Source organism: Herpailurus yagouaroundi, unplaced genomic scaffold (assembly GCF_014898765.1).
Source record: "Herpailurus yagouaroundi ecotype Mexico unplaced genomic scaffold, PumYag 140, whole genome shotgun sequence".
In the NCBI taxonomy this organism is placed as follows: Eukaryota; Metazoa; Chordata; class Mammalia; order Carnivora; family Felidae; genus Herpailurus; species Herpailurus yagouaroundi.
The window spans coordinates 39,716,166-39,723,566 of NW_024412395.1; the positions used below are offsets into that span (position 1 = coordinate 39,716,166).

General features: G+C 38.4%; 1 non-coding gene across 1 annotated transcript; it reads right to left on the reverse strand.

The window, feature by feature from the left end:
* Positions 1–2,813: 2,813 nt before the first annotated feature.
* Positions 2,814–2,915, reverse strand: LOC121031124 (U6 spliceosomal RNA). The gene has a single exon (XR_005790559.1). It is a non-coding gene; the product is annotated as a U6 spliceosomal RNA (small nuclear RNA).
* Between the last annotated feature and the right edge of the window lie 4,486 nt (positions 2,916–7,401).

Genomic DNA, 7,401 nt, shown 5'->3' on the forward strand with positions numbered 1-7,401 from the left:
TCTTTGTGTTGTCTGATTGCTGAGGCTAAGACTTCCAATACTATGTTGAATAGTAGTGGCAAAAGTGGACATCCCTGCCTTCTGAACTTAGGCAGAAAGCTGTTTTTCCCCATTGAAGATATTAGCATTAGGTCTTTTGTATATGGCTTTTGTGATCTCAAGGTATGATCCTTCTATTCCTACTTTCTTGAGGGTTCTTATCAAAGGATGTTTTATTTTGTCAAATGCTTTCTCTGCATCTACTGAAAGGATCATATGGTTCTTGTCCTTCTATTTATATGATGAATCACATTGACTGTTCTTTTCTTTTTTCTTTTCCCCACCCCCTCCACATTGACTGTTCTGCAGATATTGAACCAGTCCTGCATCCCAGGTATAAATCCGACTTGGTTGTGGTAGATAATGTTTTTAATGTATTGTTGGGTCTTGTTGGCTAATATCTTGAGGATTTTTGCATCCATGTTCATCAGGAAAATTGGTCTATAGTTCTCCTTTTTAGTGGGGTCTCTGTCTGGTTTTGGAACAAGGTAATGTTGGCCTCATAGAAAGAGTTTGGAAGTTTTCCTTCCACTTCTATTTTGTGGAACAGCTTCAAGAGAATAGGGGTTAACTCTTAAATGTTTGGTAGAATTCCCTTGGAAAGCCATCTGGCCCTGGACACTTGTTTTTTGGGAGATTTTTTATTACTAATTCGATTCCTTTACTGGTTTATAGAGGTGTTCAAACTTTCTATTCCTTCCTGTTCAGTTTTGGTAGTTTACATGTTTCTAGGAATTTGTCCATTTCTTCCAGATTGCCCATTTTATTGGTGTATAATTGTTCATAATCTCTTACTGTTTGTATTTCTGCTGTGTTGGTTGTGATCTCTCCTTTCATTTATTTGGGTCCTTTTCTCTTTTTTATCAAACTGGCTAGTGGCTTATCAATTTTGTTAATTCTTTCAAAGAACCAGCTTCTGGTTTTATTGATCTGGTTTTGTTTGTTTTGATAGCATTAATTTCTGGTCTAATCTTATTTTCTGTCTTCAGATTTGGGGTTTTATTTGCTGTCCTTTTTCCAGCTCCTTAAGGTGTAAGGTTAGGTTGTGTATCTGAGATCTTTCTTCCTTCTTTAGGAAGGCCTGGATTGCTATATGCTTGCCTCTTATGACGGCCTTTGCTGCCTCTCAGGTTTTGGGTTGTGGTGTTATTTTCATTGGCTTCCATGTACTTTTTAATTTCCTCTTTAACTTCTTGGTTAGCCCATTCATTCTTTAGTAGGATGTTCTTCAGTCTCCAAGTATTTCTTACCTTTCCAAATTTTTTCTTGTGGTTGATTCCGAGTTTCCTAGTGTTGTGGTCTGAAAATATGCACAGTATGATCTCGATCTTTTTGTACTTGTTGAGGGCTGATTTGTGTCCCAGTATGTGGTCTATTGTGGAGTAGTACATCCCATGTGCACTGGAGAAAAAATGTATATTCCACTGTTTTAGGGTGATATGTTCTGAATATATGTTAAGTTCATCTGGTCCAGTGTGTCCTTCACAGCCATTGTTTCCTTGTTGAATTTTTGAATGGATGATCTGTCCATTGTTCTAAGTGGGGTATTGAAGTCCCCTACTACTAGAGTATTCCTGTCAATGAGATTATTTGTGACTAATTGGGTTCTCTCACATTTGGAACATGAATGTTTACAATTGTTAGGTCTTCTTGGTGGATAGACCCCTTAATTATGATATAATGCCCTTCATCTCATTACAGTCTTTAAAATTCTATATTGTCTAAGTATGATGACTCCAGCCTTCTTTTGTTGACCATTAGCATGTTAGATGGTTCTCCATCCCTTCACTTTCAATCTGAAGAGTCTTCTAATCTAAAGTGGGTCTCATGTAAATGGCATATAGATGGCTCTTATTTTCTCATTCATCCTGTTACCCTATGTCATTTGATTGGAGCATTTAGTCCATTGACGTTTAGAGAGTACTGAAAGATAAGAATTTATTGCTATTATGTTACTTGTAGAGTTGGAGTTCCTGGTGGTGGTCTCTGGTCCTTTCTAGTCTTTGTTGCTTTTGGTATGTATTATTTGTTTATCTTTTTCTCCTCTTGGAGAGTCCCCCTTAAAATTTCTTGAAGGGCTGGTTTAGTAGTCACAAACTGCTTTACGGGAAACTTTTAATCTCTCCTATTCTGAATGACAGCCTTGCTGGATAAAGAATTCTTGGCTGCACACTTTTCTGATTCAGCACACTGAATATATCCTGCCACTCCTTTCTGGCCTGCCAAGTTTCTGTGGATAGGTCTGCTGCAGACCTGATCTGTCTTCCCTTCTATATTAGGGACTCTTTTTTTTCCCTTGCTGCTTTCATGATTCTCTCCTTGCCTGAGTATTTTGTGAATTTAACTATGATATGTCTTGTCAGTGGTCGGTTTTTGTTGAATCTCCTAGGAGCCCTCTGATTCCTGGATTTTGATGTCTGTGTCTTCCCTCAGGTTAGGAAACTTTTCCTCTGATTTGCTCACATAACCCATCTACCACTTTTTCTCCATCTTCTGGGACTCCTATGATTCTGATGTTCCTTTTAAATGAGTCACTGATTTGTCTAATTCTTAAATTGTGCTCTTTTGCCTTAGTCTCCCTCTTTTTCTGCTTCATTATTCTCCAGAAGTTTCTCCTCTATATTGCCGATTCCCTGTTCTGCCTCATCCATCCTTGCCACTGTGGCATTCATTGGAGATTGTAGCTCAGTTACAACATTATTTCATTCTGACTAGCTTTTACTTTTTACCTCCCATAGAAAGGGATTCTATTTTTAACTTCAGCTAATATTCTTAAAAATATGGAACGCTTCATGAATTTGTCATTCTTGTGCAGGGGCGATGCTAATCTTCCTGTATCGTTGCAATTTTAGTATATGTGCTGCTGAAGTGAGAACAATCTGTGTTTAAGGCTAAAGTGAATTTCTTACAGGCAGCATATTAGGGGATTTGTGGTGGTGTTCTTTTAATTCATTCAGCCATACTAGGTCTCTTATTTGGAGAATTTAGTTCATTTACACTTAAAGTAGTTATTGGTAAGGACTTACTATTGCCATTTTGTTTTCTTGCTGTCTGTAGATCCATTTTTTCCTTATTTCTTATCCTGTAGTCTTTGTTATCGTTTGGTAGTATGCTTTGATGCTATAACGTCTTTTCTCTATAATTTCTTGAACTACTTAAATATAACTTTATTAAATTTTAACTAGGTGACTCAGTTAGTTGCATGGCTGACTTTTGATTTTTGGCTCAGTTCATGATGATACGGTGGTGAGATTAAGCCCTGTGCCAGGCTCCATTCTGAGTGTGAAGCCTGCTTGAGATGCTTTCTCTCTCTCTCTCTCTCTCTCTCTCTCTCTCTCCATCTGCCCCTCTCCCTTGCACGCACATGCTCTCTAAAAATAAAATTTTTCATTTTTTTGTAGAATTTCTACAGTTTATTTTTCCTTCGTGGTCACCTTGAGGCTTACATAAAATATTTTTAGTTATAATACCCTATTTTAAACTTGTAACAATTTACTACAACTTCAGTAGTAGTCCTAAACTTTTATTTCTCCCCTTCACATTTTAGCTTATTGAAGTTAGTTTACATACTTCTATATGGTTTATTCAATAACAGTCTAATTATTAGGTTTTTTTATGATTTAACTTTTATTACTAGTGTTGTAAGTGAATCACACACTATATTACTGAATCTAACTTTGGCTATATATTTATTATCAGTGATTTTTGGCACTACTTAGGTTTTTATCCTATTAATTAAATCCCTTTTATTTCCACCCAAAGAATTTCCTTTGGCATTTGGTATAAGACAGGTCTAATGTTGAACTCTCGCAGTGTTCAAGAAAGTCTTCCTTTCTCCACTTCTGAAGGACAACTTTGCCTGGTATGGGCTTCTTTGTTGACAACTTTTTCTTTCCACGTTTTGAATATATCTTCCCATTCTCTCCTGGCCTGAAGTGTTTGAGAAATCTGATAGTTTAATGAAGGGTTTTTCTATAGAACTTTTATGCTCTTTGTGTATTGAAAACAAAATGTTTTTGTCTTTGTTGACAATTATAATCTGTAGCCCTATTGGTTCCAACCTATTTGGAGTCTTTTGGGGCCCCATGGATCCAGATATCCCTTTCTCTCCCAGGTTTGGGAAAATTTTAGCCATTATTGCTTAAAATATACTTTGTTTTTTTTTCCTTCTGCAACTTCCATAATACATATATTGTTTCTTTCTACTGTGTCTTTATAATTCCCATAAGCTTTATTCACTTTTTCATTTTTCTTTCTACTGCTCTGCCTGAATAACTTCAAATGTCCACTTTTTTTTTTTTTTTACAGGACACTGACTTCTCCCCTTCCCCCACTCTATTCGGTTGATTCACTTTTGAAGCTCTCCCATGTTCTTCAACTTGGTTATTAGATTTTTTTTTTTTTAGCTCTAATAGTTCCATTTGGTCTTTTTTTTTTTTTTTTGATGATTTCTATTTCTCTTTTATACATTGTTCTGCTAATTTCACTTAGTTATCTGTGTTCTTAGTCACTGAACTTGAGAATTATTCTGAATTGTTTGAAGTTCATAAACCTGTTTCTTTATGGTTATTGAAGGTTTATTCATTTCCTTGGCCTGTTTACCTGAATTTTTTTGTGTGATCCTTGATTTCTTACATTACTACATTAGTATTTACACCTCTGATGGCATGATCTCTTCTTCCAGAACATACATACATACATATATATATATATATATATATATATATTTTTTTTTTTTTTTTTTTTTTTTTTTCAGAGACCATTCTTTACCAGCCAGTTCAGTTTGGGCTTATAAACATGTCCACCTATAACCTCCCTGGACAGATAGGCTTTGCTATTATGGTCTATTTTGAGCAAAGCCACTGATTGAACTCTGAAGTTAGGAGAGGTACCACTGGCTAAGAATTGGACTGGCTTGGTTTCCTGCCCAAGTGAGGCTGTATGATGAGCTCCATGGTTTCCAGCATTCTCTACTCAGGCTTATTACATGCTCAGGACCAGGTGCTATACTGAGTAGTAGTTGGGGCTATGAATTAGCTTTTCTGACCTGTTGGGACAGCAGAACAGGCCCCAAGGCCTGCATGGCTCGCTGTTTAGGGACCTGAATTTAACCAAGACTATGCACACGGAATTCCCTGGCTGGACAAGTCATGAAGTTCTGTTCCACAGATGGAGAAAACCACAACCTATAATCTCTGTTCAGATGCCACTACAAGCAGGGCCATTGGATGTCCTTTCATTAGATTCCCTGGACAGGCAAGCTGAAGGTGTCATTCAGTAATGAGTGAGGCTATGGATTCACTTCCTTGCCTGGGAAGAGCAGGAGAACCAGCTCCAAGTCCTACAAGCCTTTTTATTTTTTTATTTTTTCTTCTCTGCAGTCCTGACTTGAGCTGACCCATGTTCCTGGACACATAGGGCCAACTATCTTTGCTCTGTGGATGATCAGTTCTGCCTGCCATATTCACCCCAAACATTGCTGGGCTATGCAGCTTCCAGGTATTCTGGCCAGCCTTTTAGTTTAGGTGGGGCAGAAAGCTACAGTCAGCAGTGGGCTTGGGCTATGACTAAGATCCCCTACCTTACTTGGGGCAGAATAGACTCCAGAGCTGGCAAAATGTTTTGTTTGAAGACCCAAATAAGGCAGACCTATATCCTACCAAGTTCCCTGATAAGACTATACCACCAAGTTGGTTCTGCAGATGATCAAAGACACTGGCTGGGACTATTATTTAGTCATTGCAGATAGAAATTTGGTCTGCCAAGATTTGAGTCTCTCCCCACCCCCCATCACAATCAGATTCCCAGTGATAAAGTCCACAGATTTCCCTGAATGCCTATGGAGTAAGGCCAGAGTGAGTTTCCCAAGAAATAACCCACAATGCTCTGGGAGCTGGATGTGTCCATCGTGGGCTCTCTTCCCACTAGAGGAACCATGGGCTCAGGAGTAGACCTCCAACTGTCTCCCCTGGGTCCACAGAGACCTACCCTTGCCTGCAGGAAGGGCAATATAATCAGCATTTAGCCATTTTACGTCTAACTTGGTTTCTGTAGTACAAAGGGGTGCTTCAGCCTTACCCCTGTGTTCTAGGATTTTCTCAATGGTGTCTTTATAAACAGTTCTTGTTTGGGGGGGATAAAGTCAGGAATGAACTATGTCACCATCTTGGTGATATCACCCTAGTTATTTTTTTTAATGTCTGTTTATTTTTTAGATGGCATGCACATGAGCAGGAAAGGGGCAAAGAGGGAAATGGGATCTGAAGTGGGTTCTGTGCTAACACGGCGTGCCTTGTGGGCCAGAACCCATGAACCAAACCATGAGATCATGTCCTGAGCCAAAGTTAAATGCTTAATCGACTGTACCATCCATATGCCCGTCACCCTGGTCTTTTTGGTTATTTATAAAAATTCATTTTTTGTAGATGTCCACTTCTGATCTTAGGTAAAGTAGTCCCAATTGACCACACATTTTGAGGTTTGTTATTTAAAGGTCCTATTAAGTTTTTGCAGTGATTGGCAAAAGCTAATAAGGCCTAGACTTTGTTGAGATATTTTTAAAAAGAAATCTCACTTTGTTTTTGCAATATTAGATTGCAAGAGTATGAAAGAAAATAAGACTTTCTGTGTGAGGAGATATTGGCAGAGAAACTCTCAGTCAAAAGTCAGAATGCTTGTTCCCTTCTCTGATTTTTCTCTCCCTTCCTCCTTCATATTTTGCAACTTCCTCAAATGTACTCCCCTGTGGCTGGCTCAGTTTTCTTTGGAAGCTAATTATACATTTCTGAAAACCTAGACACGACAGCTTTTATTTCTTACCTATTCGCCAGTGAATGTTACAACCACACCTGGTGCGTGATAGGTGTTGAAGAAACAGTCATAAAAATTAGCAAATGCTTCTCTTTCCTCAAGATGGTGCCATCTTCCAGGAAATTCTTCACACATTCCCTATGAACCTATGGTGTACTCAAAACCTTGGGGTTTTATGGGGGGAAAAATCTTTTTCAGACCTTGTGTTATGGACCTTGGTCAATAATGATGAGGATCGCAGGCAAAGGGAGTTTCTAGAAAATACCTCCACAAATCAGCAGGTTCCCCAATGAGCAAAGCAACTCAGCAGAAACATTTTCCTGAACTCCAAAAACCGAGTGTCATCCAGTCACATGGATGCCACAATGGCAAAGCATCACAACTCCTTAGCCTATATCCTGTGAACAGCCACTTTTCTAAGAGAACAGATTTAGTGAAAGCTCTATTTAGCCCAGTGATTAGTTTCCTACACTTCCCCTTTATCTTAGAGTTTTTTCATTGGCCTCTATTCTTCACTTTTGTTCTCTCTCCTTTTGAAATCCTTGCTGCCTC